This window comes from Macaca fascicularis, chromosome 1 (assembly GCF_037993035.2).
Source record: "Macaca fascicularis isolate 582-1 chromosome 1, T2T-MFA8v1.1".
Classification (NCBI taxonomy): Eukaryota; Metazoa; Chordata; class Mammalia; order Primates; family Cercopithecidae; genus Macaca; species Macaca fascicularis.
Window position 1 is genome coordinate 223,368,141 of NC_088375.1, and position 19,885 is coordinate 223,388,025.

The following is a 19,885-nucleotide window of genomic DNA, read 5'->3' on the forward strand; positions in this document are numbered from 1 at the left end:
TCACTCCCCTCTCAGGTCTCAGCCAAACTCTTGTACCACATTATGCAACCAGTGCAAAAAGCAAGTTCAGCCCTGCAACAGCCTAGGCCATTCCTGTTGGTACCACTCAGCTCGCACCTATCATCTGCTGTGTCCAGCCACTGTTACTTCTGCTTAACAAATGAGACTGGAAGCTCCTGAGGGCAGGCAGCACGCCACATCCATCACAGTATGGGCAATGGTGCTTCTTTGTGCCAGGTATGTGGGGAGCAGGAGTAATGGCAAATCTCTGGCCAGGAGAAGGAAACGTCGGGGCTCCTGTCCACGGCCTCCCTGCCATTTGCCCAGGACCCTTCAGAGGGTCCCCAAGACACAGTAGTGTGGGGACCCTTGGGCCATGGCCTCAGAACTGCCACGTGTCTCATTCCAGATTCCTCCTCCATGGAGCATCATCAGCTACACGCCTCCAAGCTGAAGAAAGTGAGCTCGGCTACAAAAGCCACACAAGTTGGCACACAGTAGGGACATGGCCTGGGACAGAGACAAGAAGCTCCAGGGGCTCCTATCAGACCCAGAGTCCAGCGTGCAAGGCAGAGCCTGGGACAGGGGACTTCTAGGCCGGGGTTTCTGGCAGCCTTCCACAAGGCCAGTAGTCACCCGACCCTGGCTAGCTGGGGCCCCTGGCTCTTCATTCTCCTCTGCTGGTGACATTCACTGCGGCCCCCTTCCTACATGCTGCCATGATGCCCCTCCTGTTTGTTTACCCTCTTGTGGGGACAGTAGGGGGGCATTGGAAGGAGAACCAGCCTCCCCATATCAAGGCAAATACGTTCCCAGCTAATTGGTATTTGCATGGCAAATCCCGGGTAAAGACGTGATCATTTGCATGTTCTAAGAGTAATGATATTTGATGTTGTCAACTTATTACAACCTTAATCACCACTCAATTTCCTGCCTTCCAAGCTCCCAATCACGCTGCCACCCAAAATAACCACCTCTTTGAAACTCATGCAGAGCCCCACAGGGAGGGAGCCACGTGGGGATCCCCAAGCTGAGGGGGCTGCATGACATCCCAGCTCTGCTATGACCCTTCTCCTTTTCCCTTCCCCACTCCTCCTTCCCTCTCCTCCTCCCTCATCTTCCTCCTTCCCCCTCCTCCTGTCTCCTCTCTTCCTCTTTCTCTTCCTCTGCCTCTTTCTTCCCTCTTTCTCCTCTCCTCCCTTCTTCTTCTCCTGTCCTTCCCCCTTCCCTCCTCCTTGCTCACCTGCCTCTCCTGCCCAGTGCGGAGAGCCCTCACTTTATTAAATCCACTTGTTGCCAGTGGGAAGCCAGACATATTCCAAGAACAGGAAAATAAACTCCCACACAATGGGACAAGCCTCTAATTGGTCGATTTGCTTCCAGGAGCAAGAGGGGAACTTCTCTGCAGGGCTGCACTGGCATCCCACCCGATCCCTTTACACAAAACAGAATTACTGAAAAGGATTAACAAAGAATAACTACTATTTACCGGCCCTCCCTGTGCCAGGCACTGCGCACAGCACTTCACCTAGGCTGGCTCGTCGCCTCAGTTCCACCCAGAGTAAAGCCAAGGTCCTTACGAAGACTCCTGAGGTTCCCTGGTTTGCTTATTTCCTGGTATGCTCTCACACTCTCTGCTCCAGCCACGCTGACCTCAAACACCCGGGGCGTGCTCCTTCAGGCTTTGCACTGGCTGTTCCCTCTGGCTGGGCCACTCTTTCTACAGATGTCTCCTTGACCCACTGAGCTGGCTCTCTCCTTCTCCCTGTGGCCTGACCTAATCCACCTGCCTGCTTTGATTCTGGGACATGGTGCTCCATCCCCAGTGAACAGGGCAGGCACACGCGCACACACACACACACACACACATGACCCTGCCCTGCCTCCAGCGTTTGGAATCCTAGTTCTGCCCTCTTCCGTTCTCCCTTTTAACCCATCTCATCGTCAACTTACTTAATGTGCAAGTTGTCCACCTCCCACCACCAGGCCAAGGCAGGGATCCTTCTAGAACATATTGGGCACTTGCTGAATACGTATTGCCTGAATAAAGGAATCTTCACAGTAACCTTAGGCGGTGAACCCTGGCAGTATCTTTATTTGACAGTGGAGGAAACTGAGGCAGAAAGCGGTTTAGTAACTTGCACAGGGCCACACGGCTGTTGTTAGGCGTCAGGCCCAGGATCTGAACCCAATCTGCCTGATCCCGGAACTGTGCCCTTACCCAGCCTGATGCTACCCAGAATGACAAGCTTGCATTCCACCCTGTGTGGCTGGTGTTGGTGTGAAGCTGCCCTGTCAGGTCTGATGAAGCAATCCCTGTTAGCAGCCCTGCATGGCGTCACACAGATGTGGATGCCAACCCAGGCTTGCCTCCTTATCCTGAGTGGCTAAGCAGTTACGAAGTCTCAACCTGCCTGAGTTCACTCAGCCACCAAGTGGCACCTGCCTCCCAGGGTTGGGAGCGGACTCAGTGAGCTAATGACTCTCACCTCCTTTGCACAGCATATGCTGAGTACCCAGTGGATACTGGTTCCTCTTATTACCTTTTCTAAGATTCTCATGAATATCTTCCAAGGTTTGGGGTATGGCAGGGCCACCCACTGGCTTTTCTGCTCGGTGAGATGACCAGGCCAGTGGGTAGAGGGAATGTACTGACTGAGGAGTCCATTGGGTGGGACCATGGAGCTCCCCCAACTGATTCAGTGGGTCCCAACCCCAGGGTTGAGGCCCCTGTTTTTTCCCCATCCATGGCGAGGTATACCCCAGGTGGTCTGCCCCTGGTAACCCTAAACTTAGGGTTAGGGTTGTTAGGGTTAGGATTAGGGTTGTTCGGGTTAGGGTTGTTAGGGTTAGGGGGGTTAGGGTTAAGGTTGTTAGTGTTAGAGTTGTTAGTGTTAGGGTTGTTAGGATTAGGTTTAGGGTTGTTAGGGTTAGGGTTGTTAGGGTTAGGGTTGTTAGGGTTAGGGTTGTTCGGGTTAGGGTTGTTAGGGTTAGGGTTGTTAGGGTTAGGGTTGTTAGGGTTAGGATTAGGGTTGTTCGAGTTAGGGTTGTTAGGGTTAGGATTAGGGTTTTTCGGGTTAGGGTTGTTAGGCCTAGGGTTAGGGTTGTTAGGGTTTGGGGTGTTAGGCTTAGGGTCAGGGTTGTTAGGGTTAGGATTAGGGTTGTTAGGGTTAGGATTGTTAGGGTTAGGATTAGGGTTGTTAGGGTTAGGGTTGTTAGGGTTAGGATTAGGGTTGTTCGGGTTAGGGTTGTTAGGGTTAGGATTAGGGTTGTTCGGGTTAGGGTTAGGGTTGTTAGGGTTAGGGTTGTTAGGGTTAGGATTAGGGTTGTTCGGGTTAGGGTTGTTAGGGTTAGGGGGGTTAGGGTTAAGGTTGTTAGTGTTAGAGTTGTTAGTGTTAGGGTTGTTAGGATTAGGTTTAGGGTTGTTAGGGTTAGGGTTGTTAGGGTTAGGGTTGTTAGGGTTTGGGGTGTTAGGCTTAGGGTCAGGGTTGTTAGGGTTAGGATTGTTAGGGTTAGGGTTAGGGTTGTTAGGGTTAGGGTTGTTAGGGTTAGGATTAGGGTTGTTCGGGTTAGGGTTGTTAGGGTTAGGATTGTTAGGGTTAGGGTTAGGGTTGTTAGGGTTAGGGTTGTTAGGGTTAGGATTAGGGTTGTTCGGGTTAGGGTAGTTAGGGTTAGGGTTAGGGTTGTTAGGGTTAGGGTTGTTAGGGTTAGGATTAGGGTTGTTCGGGTTAGGGTTGTTAGGCCTAGGGTTAGGGTTGTTAGGGTTAGATTTGCATGAGATTTGCTTCTGGTTATAAAGTTAGTTGACATTATGGTATCACATCTGTACACATTCTGCAACGGCCAGGAGAGAAAGAGGAATTGGATATAATTCTGGGACATACCTGTGGAAGACATAGTTCAAGGGAGCACCATGAATTGGTGGGGTCTAAGGAGGGTAAAAATGGGGGAAGGCCTGAATGTGGCTCCTGTGCACTGGGTCTCTCCTCATCCCAAGCCTTACACAGCTGAGCCCAGTAGGCAGGAGAAAATGGGCTCACATATCCCAGTCTTTAGAGGGTTCCTGCAGACCCAGCCACCAAACTCAAACTGGATCTTTCAAGAGTTCAGGAAGTTGAGGTGGGAATGGGAAGCCCAGCGTGTGTACAGGTGTGCAGAGAAACCCAGTGTGGCCTACAAGCTCCCACAGAAAGTGATCACCCCTTCACTGGCCCCATGTGACCCTGCTGGAGATGAGCCCACAGCCTGGCCCAGGGCAACGGGGCCCTTCCATTGTGCCGACCACAGCTGTGAGAGGATGGAGGTTCCCTCCCAGAGATGCCCTCATGCCAGCAGCACCCCCCACCCCCCCCACACACACCTTGGGAGCCACATCCTTTAATCTGCATCGTTGGTAATCAATGGCCTCATTTTTTGCCACTAAGCGGCCAAGGAACATGATCATTAAATACTCATGTAGTAATTCGACAAATCACAGCCTTTTAAACTATCTCAAGGAAGGGAACTTGGGCTTGCACCCAGCCTTGCTCGTTCCTTATAGATTTCTTGAGCTGAATAACAAATCGTTTTCAGCTAGCCGAGGTGGACCGTGGCGGGAGAGGCAGCTTGGCAGCTCTGCGGAGAAGCAGGGAAACAGCCCTCGTGCCGGGAGGGTTTCCCAGGAAAGCACTTTGAAGGAAGGAGGTGTTGGGGGGAGTTTGGGGGAGCAGCTCGGAACCAATGAATTAAACATTCACTGATCTCTTTCGAAGCAGCTGCTACCAAGGAGGGGAAATGCTTTAATTAATAAAGCACTGTCGGGGAGAGAGAGCTATTTTCCAACACACCCCGGGGCTCCGGGAGCAAGATCAACAAAGCAGGTGCCCACCACCCTGGCTGGGGCCGTGCTGGGAGGGGCAGGTGCTCTCTGTCTCAGGGTCTGGGGAGAGATGGCTGGCCAGGTGATTACCTGGCCCCAAGGAGGTGGGAGATGTCCTTTCTCGGCCTCAAAGCCCAGCCCAGAGCTGAGGCCACCTGCCCTGGATGAGAACCTGGAGATGTGGCAGAAAGAGCACTAAACTGGGAGTCTGGAGAAGGTGCCCTATTTTCAGTTCTAGTTGCAGTGTGACCTTGGGTTAGTCATTTCCCCTCTCTGGATCTTGGTTTCCTCACCTGTCATCCTCAGACTGGGCTCTGGGAAGCCATCGGGTTCCTTGAAGGTATCCAAAGATGGCTTTGGTTGGGCAGGGGTGGTGCAGGCAGGCGGGGCTCTGGGCCCCAAACCCAGCTTCAGCCAGAGTAGCTTTGCTTTCATCTGCTAATATCTTGAGCTTCATGTAAAATGTCCTTTGAAGAAAGAACACTGAGGGTTTTTTTAAAAATTGAAAACCATTGGCTTAGATGTTTTCTCCTGTCTCTTCAGGAGCCTGGGCCTCAAAGTTGAGCAATTTTCAGTTGGCCAATCAGTCAGCCTCAGTCATAACCAAGCACCTAGCCCATGCCCGCTGCTAGGGTGACACAAAGAAGAATAAGGACACTCTATTTTCTTTCCAGGGGGCTTCCAGTCTAATCCCAGTGTGTCAGATATGTGGCATACGTGCCATTGTTCCTGACTGTATGCCTGTGGCAGGCATTACTAATTGATCACAGTCCTCTCTCTCACAGAGGCCAACTGTGATCTCAAACACTTTTTCAGCCTAGTGCTCTAGGCAGCCCCTGCCAATCAACTAGCCCCAGCACTTGAAATGACACCTCTCTCTCCCATCTATGTTCCAACAAACAAGTTTCCCAAAGCACAATGGGCTGCCTCACATGTTTATTCATTCGTTCCATAGGTATTTATTGAGCACCTACTATATTCTGGACACTGTGCTAGGGCTCCAGCAGTTCTTGTGGATCTTATAGTAGAGAAAGAGATGGATAATCAATGTGTAAACAAGTTAAAAACCAAATGGTTTTTTAATAAATAGTGACACAGACAGTGAAACTAGAGTGAACTGAGAAGAAAGGACAGGCTGGCTGCACTACCATGGGTGGACAGGACGGGCCTGAACACAGGAAGTGTCGTATAAGGAGGTATCCCAAAAATGAGAAGGAAGTCGTCATGCAGAGGTCTAGGGAAAGAGCATTCTTTTTTTGAAGGGGAAGAATCTTGCTCTGTCACCCAGGCTGGAGTGCAGTAGTGCGATTTCAGCTCACTGCAACCTCTGCCTTCCAGGCTCAAGCAATTCTCGTGCCTCAGCCTCCTGAGTAGCTTGGATTACAGGCACACGCCACTGCACACAGCTATTTTTGTATTTTTAGTAGAGATGGGGTTTTGCCATATTGGCCAGGCTGGTATTGAACTTCTGACCTCAAGTGATCCGCCCGCCTTGGCCTCCCAAAGTGTTGGGATTACAGGAGTGAGCCACCACACCTGGCCAGAAAGAGTGTTCTTGACAGAGGTTTGAACAACTGGTGCAATGGCCCTGGGGCAGGACAGAGCTCAGGGTTTGAGAGTTTGAAGGACATCAAAGTGGTCCCTGGGGCTGGGATATAGGAGAGGAGAAGAGATACAGAGTAAGGTGGAAGAGGCAGGCAGGGGCTGAATCTCTTGGGTCCCATGAACTGTCATTAGGAGTTTGAGTTTAGGAGCAATGGAAGCCATTGGAGGGGAGGGGTGGGTCTGATTGTTCTAGAAAGATCTTCAGCAGCAGCTGGACCACTCCCTGCTGGGGGCCTGACAGAGGATACTTTTTTCCCTAGGGAGGAGCTAAGGAGTTTCTGAGCCCAGCCAGCATGGAGATTCTATATTCTTGTGGCTACTTGTCAAACCCTGAAGAAGGCTGGATCTCAGTGTCTTTCCACTTCCACTTCTGGAAATTTCTACCTGAGGAGTCTCCTCCTTTCATTTTGAAGGCTGTCCTGTGGCCCCCACCATAGTGCCCCACCTAGCCGACCCTCCTAGGTCCTCGGTGCCCTCATCCTTTCCAACTCTCTTACCCACCAAGCTGCCCTGTCCTGTGTCTCCCTCCCTGACTGTCCAGCCAGCTGTCTATGCTGATGTTGAAGGGGGTGGATTACCAGGGGTTGGCTAGTAGGTTACCTGCCCCAGGCCATTCCTGGAGTGGAGAGGAAGGGATCTGGGAGAGAGGTCCAGAAACACCACCTTCCCCCAAGGAACTCAGACTAGAAGAGGGAATTTGGAAGCAAATACAGCAAACCACAAATCACGTTTCAAGTGGACCCACCTATATGTGGGCCACTCTGCAGGTCCAAACCCATCCCTTCCCAAACCCCACCACACACACTGGGCACTTTCACCAGCTCCTTTCAACCCAAGGTGGCCACGGAGCCCAAGAGGTGACCAATTGATTGCAAGGGGTCTACTACAGACACATTCACGATTGCCTACAGATGAAATAAATAATGTGCCTCACTCATCTACATAAGAGCATTTTCAAGGGCATTAAGATGCTGTTGTGGTTCACACAGGGAAAGTTGATGTATGCATGTTGGCTGGATTCATAGTCACTGCCATCATATTGAATGTTCTCAATGAATGAGTGAGAAAGCACAGCTAATGACATGTGGGACCCCATGGACCAGATGGGCGCCGAATGGAGGAGGCTTCACAGACGATGTTCACCATCGTGTTAGGTGTTGGGCAGGAGCAGCTCACAAAGAAAGAAGTATGTCAAAGCCCACGTTCGTAAAGATATAGGAAGAAAGCCCAGGAAAACCACAGCACACAATGGTGAAAAGGTTTACAGCAATTTTAATTTTTTTCCTTTGTGCTCATACCTTTTCTCAATATTCCACCATGGGCCGGGCACAGTGGCTCACACCCATAATCCCAACACTTTGGGAAGCCAAGACAGGTGAATCCCTGAAGGTCAGGAGTTCAAGAGCAGCCTGGCCAACATGGCAAAACCCCATGTCTAGTAAAAATACAAAAATTAGCCAGGCGTGGTGGCGGGCACTTGTAATCTCCGCTACTCAGGAGGCTGAGGCAGGAGAATCTCTTGAACCCGGGAGGTGGAAGTTGCAATTAGCCGAGATCGCACTACTGCACTCCAGCCTGGGCTACAGAGAAAGGCTCCATCTCAATAATAATAATAATAATAATAACAGTAATAATAATTCCACCATGAACCTGCATCACCTAAACTAAATTATATAAAAGGAGGGGGGCCCTCAAGTTGGAAAAGATGGGGAACTACAGGCACAGAAGAGAATCCATTCATCTTCCCTTGTACCCTACTAGGGGGAGCAGAAGTGGAGCCCCTGGACCTGCTTGGCCCGGCCCCTAGTTCTGCAGCTGGGTGGGTGGAGATGAGCACAGGAAATGGTGCAGCGGGGCAGCTGGGGACCAGAGGGCTCCGGGCTTCAGGGTAGCTCTGAGGGTGCTCTGAGAGGCAGCCCAAGAGGGCAGGAAACCCTCCGGCCACCATGGGGGTCCTGGGCAGACAGACCCCGCCCCCAAGGCTTCCGTGGTGGTTGAGTGTTCCACCATTCATCTCCCTCACACCCAAACTGGCCTTCTTGGGGCATAAAAACGTTGGCTCAAATGACCAGAAAACGAAAAGTCCCTGTGTTCTGGTTCCAATCTGGGGAAAGAAAGTGTATATAAAACAGCTTCTTATCGGCGGCTCCAACGCTTTACGCCTTCAAGGCTCTTTATTTCACTCCGCCGGCAAATTTCTCCTGACAATTACTGCCTTTGACGAGCCTGCCAGGCTGCAGCGAGAGGGCGGGCAGCTTGTCCTTCACATCCTGCCTGTGGGAGACACGGAGCCTGGCCTCCCTCGGGTAGGACGATGGGTGACGGTGGCAGGGAAGCTGTCTGTGAGGCCCGGGTCCTACCTGCTGCTAAGAAGCCAGATGTGGATGTGGGCTTTCTTTTCCTAGACAGACTCCAAGCCTGAGGGTGTCTGAGAGCAAAGAGCTGACTGGGATCCCCTGCCCAGTTGTCCCCCAGGAGCGAGCGGGAGCCTGGCCTGGCTTCTACATCTCTGGTCCCAGGTGTTGCAGGTGAATGGGCCTGCGTCACTCTTCATGGGCACTGATGTCAGGCATGGGCCTGGAAGAGGACGGAGAAAGTGCCCTCTGCGAGCTGCCTCGGGAACACCATGGCCAGGCCCCAGCCACCTGCTCTCTCCTCGCTTACAGGCTGGAACAGGCTCCAATCAGCCTCTACGAGCTGCTGAAGACAGCCCCTGGGGAGCTGGGTGCAGTTGGCAGCCAGCAGCAGGGCCAGGTTGGAACTGCAGGTGGCAGAGGGGACAACAGATGAGGTGGTGATTTGTGCTTTCCTGGGAGAGAGGTTCGGCCCCTAATGGGTGACATGCCCTTCAGTCCATTGTTCTGGGCTCAGCAGCCCAGCGATCATGAGTGGAGAATTGCTCCCTGTGCCGGAGAGTTCTAAGGCCTCCCTCAGGGGGAGGCCCACCACCAGCCAGAGGGCCCCTCCACAGCGACCTGGGATACTGGCCCAGGGGTCAGCAAAGCCAAGGGGTAACATCAGCTGGTGGAACAGCTGCTTCTCAGGAGGATTTGCTGCTGAGACACACCGATGGTGTCCCTAGGCGAGGGACCCCTTTGTGCAGCACACTCTTGTTACAGACCAAGGACTTTCATTCTGGGCCAGTGCTGGGCGTTTGCCTTGATTTACCCCATGCATTGTCTCATATTTAAGGCAGAAGTGAGACATTCATTCAAGACATCTCCGCTGAGCACCTAGGGCTACAGTGGGGAGAAAGGCAGACAGGACAGTGGCCCTCCTGCGTCCCATTTCATTTACTTGCTGGCATCCAGCCTGGCACACAGGGGTTGCTCCCGATAGTTATTGCTCAAGATGATGGAAACCCATCTCCCTGCCCTCAGCCAATACGTGGTCTTCTCCACTGATCGTCTCCTCTGAAGAGCGGAGAGCAAAGCGGACATGGAGATCCCACCTGCCCCCCTACCAGGTAAGTTCTGAGGGTGCAGGGGGTGCATTAAGTTGGCCACTGCTCTATTCCCAGCAGAGCACAGTGCCTTGCCCATTTACTCGTGTAGTCAGCAAATGGATTTTGAGCACCTACTGTGTTAGGCACAATTTTAGATGCAGGGGATAGTAGGTCAATGAACAAAACAAAGTCCCTGCCCACATGGAGGTTCACTCTTGGTGGCCAATGATAAACAAGTAAGTAAAATGGGCTGGGCACAATGGTCATGCTTGTAAGTCCCAGCACTTTGGGAAGCTGAGGTGAGCAGATTGCTTGAGCTCAGGAGTTTGAGACCAGCCTGGGCAACATGGCAAGACTCGGTCTCTACCAAAAAGTGCAAAAACTAGCCAAGCATGGTGGTGGTGTGCACCTACTACTCCTAAATCCCAACTACTTAGAAGGCTGAGAAAATTGCTTGAGCCCAGGATGTCAAGGCTACAGTGAGCAGAGATCCATGCCACTGCACTCCAGCCGGGATGACAGAGTGAGACCCTGTCTCAAAAAAATGCGTAAATAAAAAGCAATAAGTAAAATGATAGATATTAAAAGCAGTAGGTGCTGTGGAGAAAAATAAAACAGGAAAGGAAGAGGAGCTGCAATCGAGTGCTCTATGGAGTTCAGTAGGGTGGCCAAGGAGTCCTCACCAGACAGGTGATATATGAACAAAGACTTGAAAGAAATAAGGACATGGGCTGTGGGTTTATCTGAAGGCACTCTGAGGCGGTATTGTTTAGGGAACTCCATGGAGACTACTGTGGCTGGAACAGGCAAGAGGGAAAAAGGAGGTGGGAAGGGGCGGAACCTCTACTAGGCTGTAGTGGGCTGAACAGTGGCTCCCAAATGATATGTCCATGTCCTTATCCTCGGAACCAGTTACTGTGACCTTATTGGGAAAAAGAGTCTTCGCAGGTGTGATTAAATTAAGGATTCTAAGATGAGATCATCCTGGATGATCTGAGCAGGCCCTAAGGCCAGTGACAAAGGTCCTTAACAGAGAGAGGCAAGCTACGCCTGTAGGCCAGCACTTTGGGAGGCTGAGGCGGGAGGATCACGAGGTCAGGAGATCGAGACCATCCTGGCTAACAAGGTGAAACTCCGTTTCTACTAAAAGGGCAAAAAAATTAGCCAGGTGTGGTGGTGGGCACCTGTAGTCCCACCTACTCAGGAGGCTGAGGCAGGAGAATGGCATGAACCTGGGAGGTGGAGCTTGCAGTGAGCCAAGATCGTGCCACTGCACTCCAGCCTGGGCGACAGAGTGAGACTCCATCTCAAAAAAAAAAAAAAAACAAAAAACAAAAATAAAGGACAGCCATGTGAGCACAGAGAGCATGATGTGGCCACAAGCCCAGGAGCATGACAGCTACCAGGATCGGGAAGTGGCCAGGAAGGATCCTCCCCTATGAAGAGGGTGCAGCCCTGCTGATGCCGAGGGCCCGTTGAGGCTCCTGAATTCATTTGAGAGCAAGTCAAAAATAAAGATAGGCAGAGCACGGTGGCTCATGCCTATAATCCCAGCACTTTGAGAGGCTGAGGCAGGTGGATTGCTTGGTCTCAGGAGTTCGAGACCAGCCTGGGCAACATGGCAAAACCCTGTCTCTACAAAAAATACAAAAATTAGCTGGGTGTGGTGGTGCATGAATGTAGTCCCAGGGAGGATCGCTTGACATCAAGCCATGATCACGCCTCATGCCACTGCACTCCAGCCTGGGAGGCCGAGGCAGGTGGATCACCTGAGGGAAGGAGTTCGAGACCAGCCTGGCTAACGTGGTGAAACCCTGTCTCTATTCAAAATACAAAAATTAGCCAGGCATGGTGGCAGGTGCCTGTAATCCCAGCTACTCAGGAGGCTGAGGTAGGAGAACTGCTTGAACCCAGGAGGTAGAGGTTGCAATGAGCCAAGATTGCACCATTGCACTCCAGCCTGGGCCACAGAGGGAGACTCCATCTCAAAAAAAAAAAAGAAAGAAAGAAAAAGAAAACAACTCTATCCAGGGGTGTGCTTTTTGCTATTAAAATGAGCACAGGGGCCGGACACATCATCTCAGCACTTTGGGAGGCCGAGGTGGGTGGATCACTTGAAGCCAGGAGTTCGAGACCGGCCTGGCCAACGTGGTGAAACCCCATTTCTACTAAATATATAAAAATTAGCTGGCGAGGTGGCAGGCACCTGTAGTCCCAGCTACTCGGGAGGCTGAGGCAGGAGAATCACTTGAACCCGGGAGGCAGAGGTTGCAGTGAGCCGAGATAGCGCCACTGCACTCCAGCCTGGGTGACAGAGAGAAACTCTTTCTCAAAAAAACATATGAGCACAGGTCAGCCCAAAGACACTAATCATGGGTACGTGGTCTTGTGTGAATGTGGGGATTTCCCCTGTTGCTCCTCTCCCTCCTTGCCTCAGGATGTTCTAACCACGAGCCCAGGATACAGCTGATGCACTGGCGGGCAGTTTGTTCTCTCCGTCTCTTTGGCAAGTTTGTTCCCCTCTAAGCGGGGCTGTGACCACACTACCTATCTAACCTACCTCACCGACACCTTGATTTTGGACCTCTGGCCTCCAAAACTGGGAGAGGATACCTTCTGTTGTTTGAAGCCACCACGTCTCCTACAGAGGCCATAACACGGCTGGAGCTTTCACTCGGAGATGGGAATGCACAGGAGGCTTTGAGCAGAGGGAAGTCGTGAGCCCGTGTGCGTTTTACCAAGAGGCCCCCGGCTGCTGTGTCGTGTCCAGCTGCGGGGAGGAAGGTCGGAGGAGCGGGAGAAGGGTTGGGAGGCAACTTCAGGAATCCAGACAAGCATCTGATGAGTCTGTGTCAAGTGTTGAAGCGGAGCATGGGGTAGGCGCTGCGGGAAACAGAAAATGCCCCCAGGGCCTGGTCCCTGCCTTCCACAGCTCATTGCCCAGGACAGAGAGTGGAGCAGGAACTGCAAGATACCAGGTGGTTTGCATGAAGGGACTGACAAGCGGTCGGGTGGCTACTCACAACATAGAGCGTAGGGATCGTTTACAACTTTCCAGGAACACACATGGCCCCCGCACCTTGCTAAGTGCTTTCCATGCGTTTTTCCCTTTTCATCCTCATCAGAATGATAGACGGTAGGTAGTGTTATCCCCATTTTGCAGATGGAGAAACTGAGGCCTGCTCAAAATGGTAGTGCTGGTGAGGAGAAATGCTAGAATTTGAACCAGTTCTGAGCCAGATGCGGTGGCTTACGCCTGTAATCCCACCACAGGCTGAGGTGGGCAGATCACTTGAGGTCAGGAGTTCGAGACCAGCCTGGCCAACGTGGCAAAACCCCGTCTCTACTTAAAAAAAATACCAAAATTAGCGGGGTATGGTGGTGCATGCCTGTAGTCCCAGCTACTTGGGAGGCTGAGGCAGGAGAATTGCTTGAACCCAGGAGGCGGAGGTTGCAGTGAGCCGAGATCGTGCCACTGCACTCCAGCCTGTGCAACAGAGCAAGATTCCGTCTCAGGAAAAAAAAAAAAAAAAATGTTGAACCAGTTCCGTCTAAGGCAAAAGCTTCAACTCTCCTGTGGCTGGAGTAGAGGGAGGGCGGTGGAAAAGGAGGGAGAGAAACTCAGCTAGGTCACCCAGCAATAGGAGGCAGGGCTAGGACCCCAACCTAGGACCTCTGTGGTTCACAAAGCACAAATTCACACTGGTAACTTACATGTCCTGTAAGTTACCTGCTGGAACAGAAGGAAGCCTGCATGGGTGTTCCAAAGCAGAGGAACTGGCCAAGGGTGAGTAGAGAGGTGTCTACTCCAAGCACATGGGACTCAAGTCTTCGGTAGCCTGAGGGTATGGGCATGTGGCCTCAGACAGAGCAAGTGAGGCCCAGCCCACCTTGCAAACTGATCCCCAGGACTGTGGCTGCTGGCCGAAGCCATCTCTACTGCCACCAGGCCCAGGCCAGTGAGAAACCGGGGATAAAGACCCGCAGCCAAGCCAGGAGCCACCTGGGCTTTGATCACTCCCATGTGCCCTGCCCCACCATCTTCTCCCCTTTTTCCAGATTAATGTTATCAACGCGGCCTGAGCAAACTTAGCCACATGTTGGCAGCTCATTTTTTGTTTCCAAATATGCATCCTAATGATTATGCAGCTCTAAATAGGAAGTCATGGCAGGAGCGGAGAGTTTGCTCCAGTGACATGAGGAACGAGGCATTACACGTTCTCGGCAGCTGCTTCGGGGACCCTCGCCCTCCGCCTTCTTGCCTGTGTTTTGTCTCTTCTTGTAGCTGTTCCTAATAACCACATCAGGCCAGAGACTGGAGCAGGGAACTGACACCTTCCATAAAACAACCGTGGAGATCGGGCCCTGGGGAGGCCCAGCTGATGGGCAGAAGAGAAATGGGACATGGCATAGAAGCGGGCAGTGAGTCCAGCCTTCTGCGTGGGGAAGCACACGCATGGGCCCAACTGGGTCTTGTGATGACCATGGCTACTGACGGGGGGCAGAGCACGTCAAGTGGGAATGTCATGGGGCAGGGCATAAAAATGGAGATCGTGGATGCCCCCACAACTCCTTCATCCCAGCTTGTTCTTATGTACGCGCACACACACACGCACACACAGATACATACACCCTCACTAAACTCACCTGCAGCTCCATCCTCATAATTAACCATCTCATTAATTTCATAAACAGCAGTGAACCATCGTTTTGGTGGCTTTAGACCCCCCCCCCCCCGCTTTTTTTGAGACAGTCTTGTTCTTTCACCCAGGTTGGAGTGCAGTGGTATGATCTCAGCTCAAGAGATTCTCCTGCCTCAGCCTCCAGAGCTAGCTGGGACTACAGGTGCGCACCACCATGCCCAGCTAATTTTTTGTGTTTTTACTAGATACAGGGTTTCACTATGTTGGCTGGGCTGGCCTTAAACTCCTGACCACAGGTGATCCAAACCAGCCTCACCCTCCCAAAGTGCTGGCATTACAGGCGTGAGCCACTGCACCCGGCCAAGACCCTTTTGATAATCTGATTAAAAACTCCAGATTCTCTCCCCTGAAAATGCACATACATGCAACTCCAGGTGGTTCACAGCCCCCTGAAGCCTATCAGGATCCCCAGGTGAGCTTTGAATATGATGCAGGGGTGAAGAGGGTGGATTTGAGGGTGATTCACCTGGGCTGGAACCTTGACTCTATCATTTACTGACAGGGAAGTATCTTAAAGCACATTCTGTCGCTTCTCCAGGTCCCAGGTAGTGCATTTGTCAGTGGAGATGGGATGATAGTATTAATGCCTTCCTTGAGGGGCTGGAGACAAGCTAGACGGGTTCATCTGTCTTGAGTAATTAATATAGGGCCAGACACATTAAAAAAAAAAAAAGCTCAGGATATTTGGGATATTATGATAATTAGGGGAAAGGACTTGGCAGAGAAGCGTTTTAGTCCTGGTTCTGCACTAAACTGCTGTGTGGCCTCTGGCAAGTTACTGCCCCTCTCTGACCTTCAGTTTTTCCCTCAGTCAGGGGCATTCTTTGATTCTCTAATTTGTCGAAATCAGAGACATAGGGCTGCATGCTTCTGGGGTAAAGAGACCCTGCCCCTACCCTCAAGGAGCCCCTCTGTCTCTGCCTCATCGCTCAGCTGTGGATAGGGACAACAGGAAGAGGTGGGGTGAGCTGGGCTAGTCAGGGAGGGCTTCCTGAGGAGGTGTTGCCAGAGCTAGGATTTGAAAAGCAGGAAGAGATGCAGGGAGAGACATGGAAAACAGGATCCTGGGGTGAGTCCTAATGCCCCAGCTTCGCTTTCTGCTTAGGATCCATGCTTTGTCGGCCACCACTTCCACAACACCCTGCACCTGCCCTGCACATAACCGGTGCTCATGAAATGCTTGCAGACAGGCAGGAAGGGCACACCTGTGTTCCCAGGCCCTGGTTCCTGCCTCCCTGAGTCTGCTGGTCCAGGCTCTGGCCCCTGGGTCTCTCCCGCAGCAGAGAGGGCCACATTTCCCTGTGGGTATAAATGGTTGCAGACAGTTATGACTTAACTAATTTAATTAAATTTTCTGTGTTGTACTCAGAATGAAAGCTTCAGGTCGGGGGGACAAGATCCTGGAAGATGAACTTTACACACACACACACACACACACACACACACGCTCTATTGCCTGTACCTTGTCTGTAGCCACCTCCAGGGGCTGGGGCCCTGGGGACTGGGTCATGAAGGCCAAAGGTTTGAGGCCAGGTCACGGGCCATGGCACCAGGAATGGGGGACCAAACCCTTGGATAAACCTTAAATTTGTTTTCACTGGAGGGCAAACCCAGACAAGAACTGAGTCATCCATTCGATGCACTGGGCTGGGGATGGGGTAGGGTGGGTGTGAGGGATAGCCTCTGAACTTGAGCTCCACACCAAATACATGGCACCTAGATGCATGGCCTTGGGCGAGTCACTCCTTACCCTCTCAGAGCCTCAGTCTTCCCATCTGTAAAATGGAAATGAGTCATGATAAGGACCACAGATCATATTCACAGCTTGGCACAGAGCAGCTGTGTACTAGTCCATTCTTGCACTTCTATGAATGAAGAAATACCTGAATCTGGGTAATTTATAAAGAGGTTGAATTGGCTCATGGTTCTGCAGGCTGTGTAGGAAGCATAGCAGCTTCTGCTTCTAGGGAGGCCTCAGGGAACTTACAATTGTGGCGGAAGGCAAAGGGAGGGTAGGCACATCTTACAGGGCAGAAACAAGAGGAAGAGAGAGAGAGAAAGAGGTGTGTTAAAAGCTACACACTTTCAAACAACCAGATCTCGTGAGAACTCACTGTACAGTACCCAGGATGGTGCTAAACCATTCATGAGAACTCTTCCCCCATTATCCAGTCACCTCACACCAGACCCAGCCTCCAACACTGAGGATTACAATTGACCATGAGATTTGGGTGGGGACACTGATCCAAACCATATCAAGTTGCTGTTCTTGCCCCTCAGGTGGAGGGTCTGGAGACAAGCAGCAATTTACTCTTCAGTGGGGGTGGTGAAGGTAGTGAGAGTTGGGGGAGGGGACTCCTGCCATTTAAGTCTCACTACAGCCCCAAGAAGGCCCACTGATATGGTTTGGCTGTGTCCCCACTCAAATCTCATCTTGAATTGTAGCTCCCGTAATTCTTACGTGCTGTGGGAGAGACCCGGTGGGAGATCATTGAATCATGGGGGCAGTTTCCCCCATACTGTTCTCATGGTAGTGAATAAGTCTCACGAGATCTGACGGTTTTATAAAGGGTTTCCCCTTTCACTCGATTCTCATTTTCTCTATTGTCTGCTGCCGTGTAAGATGTGCCTTTTCACCTTCTGCCATGATTGTGAGGCCTCCCCAGCCATGTGGAATTGTGAGTCCATTAATCCTCTTTTTCTTTATAAATCGACCAGTCTTGGGTATGTCTTTATCAGCAGTGTGAAAACAGACTAATAAACCCACATAGGATGAGGTTTACAGTACAGGTCCTACACCTTTCTAGGTTCTACCAACCTGAAACATTGGTATTATTCTACTATTTACAGTAATAGCAACAGCATGTATAGGTTACATCCTACCATGAGGACAAATATCTTTGTGAGGGACAACAGCAATCACAAACCTATGGTCAGCTCCCCATACACTGGTACTAACCTGCTGGAATGAATCTGGGGCAGATTTTCAGTTGACAAAGCCTCCCTCCCATGATTCTTCACCTTCCACTTCATTTTCCCTATTATCATTGCTGCCCTAGTAGCTGTTCACCTTCTATTTCTCCACAAAACAGGATCCAACAACCCATCAGGAATCTCATCAGATTCTGCAAAATCCCATATCATCCATACTACACAAGCAAAGATGTCTGAGGTTTAACTCGCCTTCTACTGTGATTACTTGTCCGAGTCCTCTTTTCGCCCTGACCCGTCAGGAGACCCAGACAACTATACCCCCAGCAAATCTCCTTAACACACCACCCAACGTTTAACCAACGTTAAACCAGAACGATATTTTCTGTTTTCCTATGCAATCCCTTTTTCTTTTCTTTTCTTTTTTTTTTTTCGAGACGGTGTCTTGCTCTGTCACCCATGCTGGAATACAGTGACATAATCTCGGCTCACTGCAACCTCCTTCTCCTAGCGTTCAGGTGATCCTCCTGCCTTAGCCTCCTGACTAACTGGGACTACGGGAATGCACCACCATGCCTGGCTAATTTTTGTCTGTTTAGTAGAGACAGGGTTTCACCATGTCGGTGAGACTGGTATCAAACTCCTGACCTCAAGTGATCTGCCCACCTCCTGCCACTTTTCTGGCCTCCCAAAGTGCTGGGATTATAGGCATGAGCTACCACCCCTGACCCCCATGCTTTATTTATAATAAACTGTGGGGGTTTTAGCCCTTGGCCTGGCTATAGGGTTGTAAACTTACAAATATATATGAATTTAGAAAAGGAGGGTTTATTTTCTATAAGGGGGTTATAGCCTGCAAGGTGGTCATCCCAAAGGCTGGGAAGGTGCCTCCAATAAAGGCCATTGATGGTCACTTTGAAAGAGAGGGTGCATTAGGCCATTCTTACATTGCTATAATGAAATACCTGAAATGCAGTAATTTGTAAAGAAGCAAGCAAAGTTTCATTGGCTCATGGTTCTGCAGGCTGTACGAGCACGGCACCGACATCACTTAGCTTCTGGGGAGGGCTTAGGGAGCTTTGACTCATGGTGGAAGGTGAAGCGGGAGCAAGCATGTCCCATGGTGAAAGCAGGAGCAGGGGAGTAGGGCATGCACTTTTAAATGACCAGATCATGTGTGAACTCAGAGCAAGAGCTCACTCATCACCAAGGGGATGGCCCAAGGCATTCATGAAGGATCCAACTGCATGATCCAAACACCTCCCACCAGGTCCCCCCTCCAACGCTGGGGATTACATTTCAACATGAGATTTGAGCAGGGACAAATATCCAAGCTCCATCAGAGGGGTTCGGGTGGAAGCTTTATGCTGAATGGGTTGGCAAAACATGCATATTTAACAGGTTACAGGAAGAGCTATGAGTATTTATGAAGGTGGTCCCAACACATGTGTATTGAATAAACGTGTATGTTACGTACGACACATGTTCACCTTGGGATAGAAACTTAACATTTAAATGTATTATAATTAGGCCCTATATGTTGAAAGGTCTCTTTAGGACATGAAGGTACTCAAGTGTGCAGCCTCTGTAAACCAGCCAGAACCGGTCCGTGGAGGGTGGTCTTTCTATCAGGAGAAAGTTATTGCAATCAGTCTCTTGTCCTATAAAAGCTGTAGTTATGGCTGGTGGAATAGGGGCTTAGTGTCTGCGAGGTAGATGAGTTGCAATTGTTTTAATAGTGTTTATCTTGAGGGCAGTGCTTGTTTAGCTGTTAAAGTAAAACAAACAAACAAAAAAACTTGTGGCAGTCAGAATATAGTTTTTTGTTTGTTTGTTTTTGAGATGGAGTCTCGCTCTGTTGCCCAGGCTAGAGTGCAGTGGTGTGATCTCGGCTCACTGCAAGCTCTGCCTCCCGGGTTCACGCCATTCTCCTGCCTCAGCCTACCAAGTAGCTGGGACTAGAGGCGCCTGCCACCACGCCTGGCAAATTTTTTTTTTTTTTTTGGATTTTTAGTAGAGACAGGGTTTCACCATGTTAGCCAGGATGGTCTCGATCTCCTGACCTCGTGATCTGCCTGCCTCAGCTTCCCAAAGTGCTAGGATTACAGATGTGAGCCACTACGTCCAGCCTGTGTGTTTGTTTTTGAGATGGAGTTTTACTCTTGTCACCCAGGCTGGGGTGCAATGGTGTGAACTCAGCTCACTGGAACCTCCACCTCCCAGGTTCAAGTGATTCTCCTGCCTCAGCCTCCCAAATAGCTGGGATTACAGGCACCCGCCACCACATCCAGCTAATTTTTACATTTTTAGTAGAGATGGGGTTTCACCATGTTGGCCAGGCTA

General features: G+C 50.9%; 1 long non-coding RNA gene across 1 annotated transcript in view; it reads left to right on the top strand.

The window, feature by feature from the left end:
* The window catches only part of LOC123570355 (uncharacterized), a 43,141-nt gene extending 41,079 nt beyond the window's left edge, over positions 1 to 2,062 (top strand). Inside the window, exons 3-4 of the long non-coding RNA XR_010581403.2 lie at positions 16 to 237; positions 410 to 2,062. This is a non-coding gene — a long non-coding RNA (uncharacterized lncRNA). The remainder of the gene's footprint in view (positions 1 to 15; positions 238 to 409) is intronic.
* Positions 2,063 to 19,885: the final 17,823 nt, after the last annotated feature.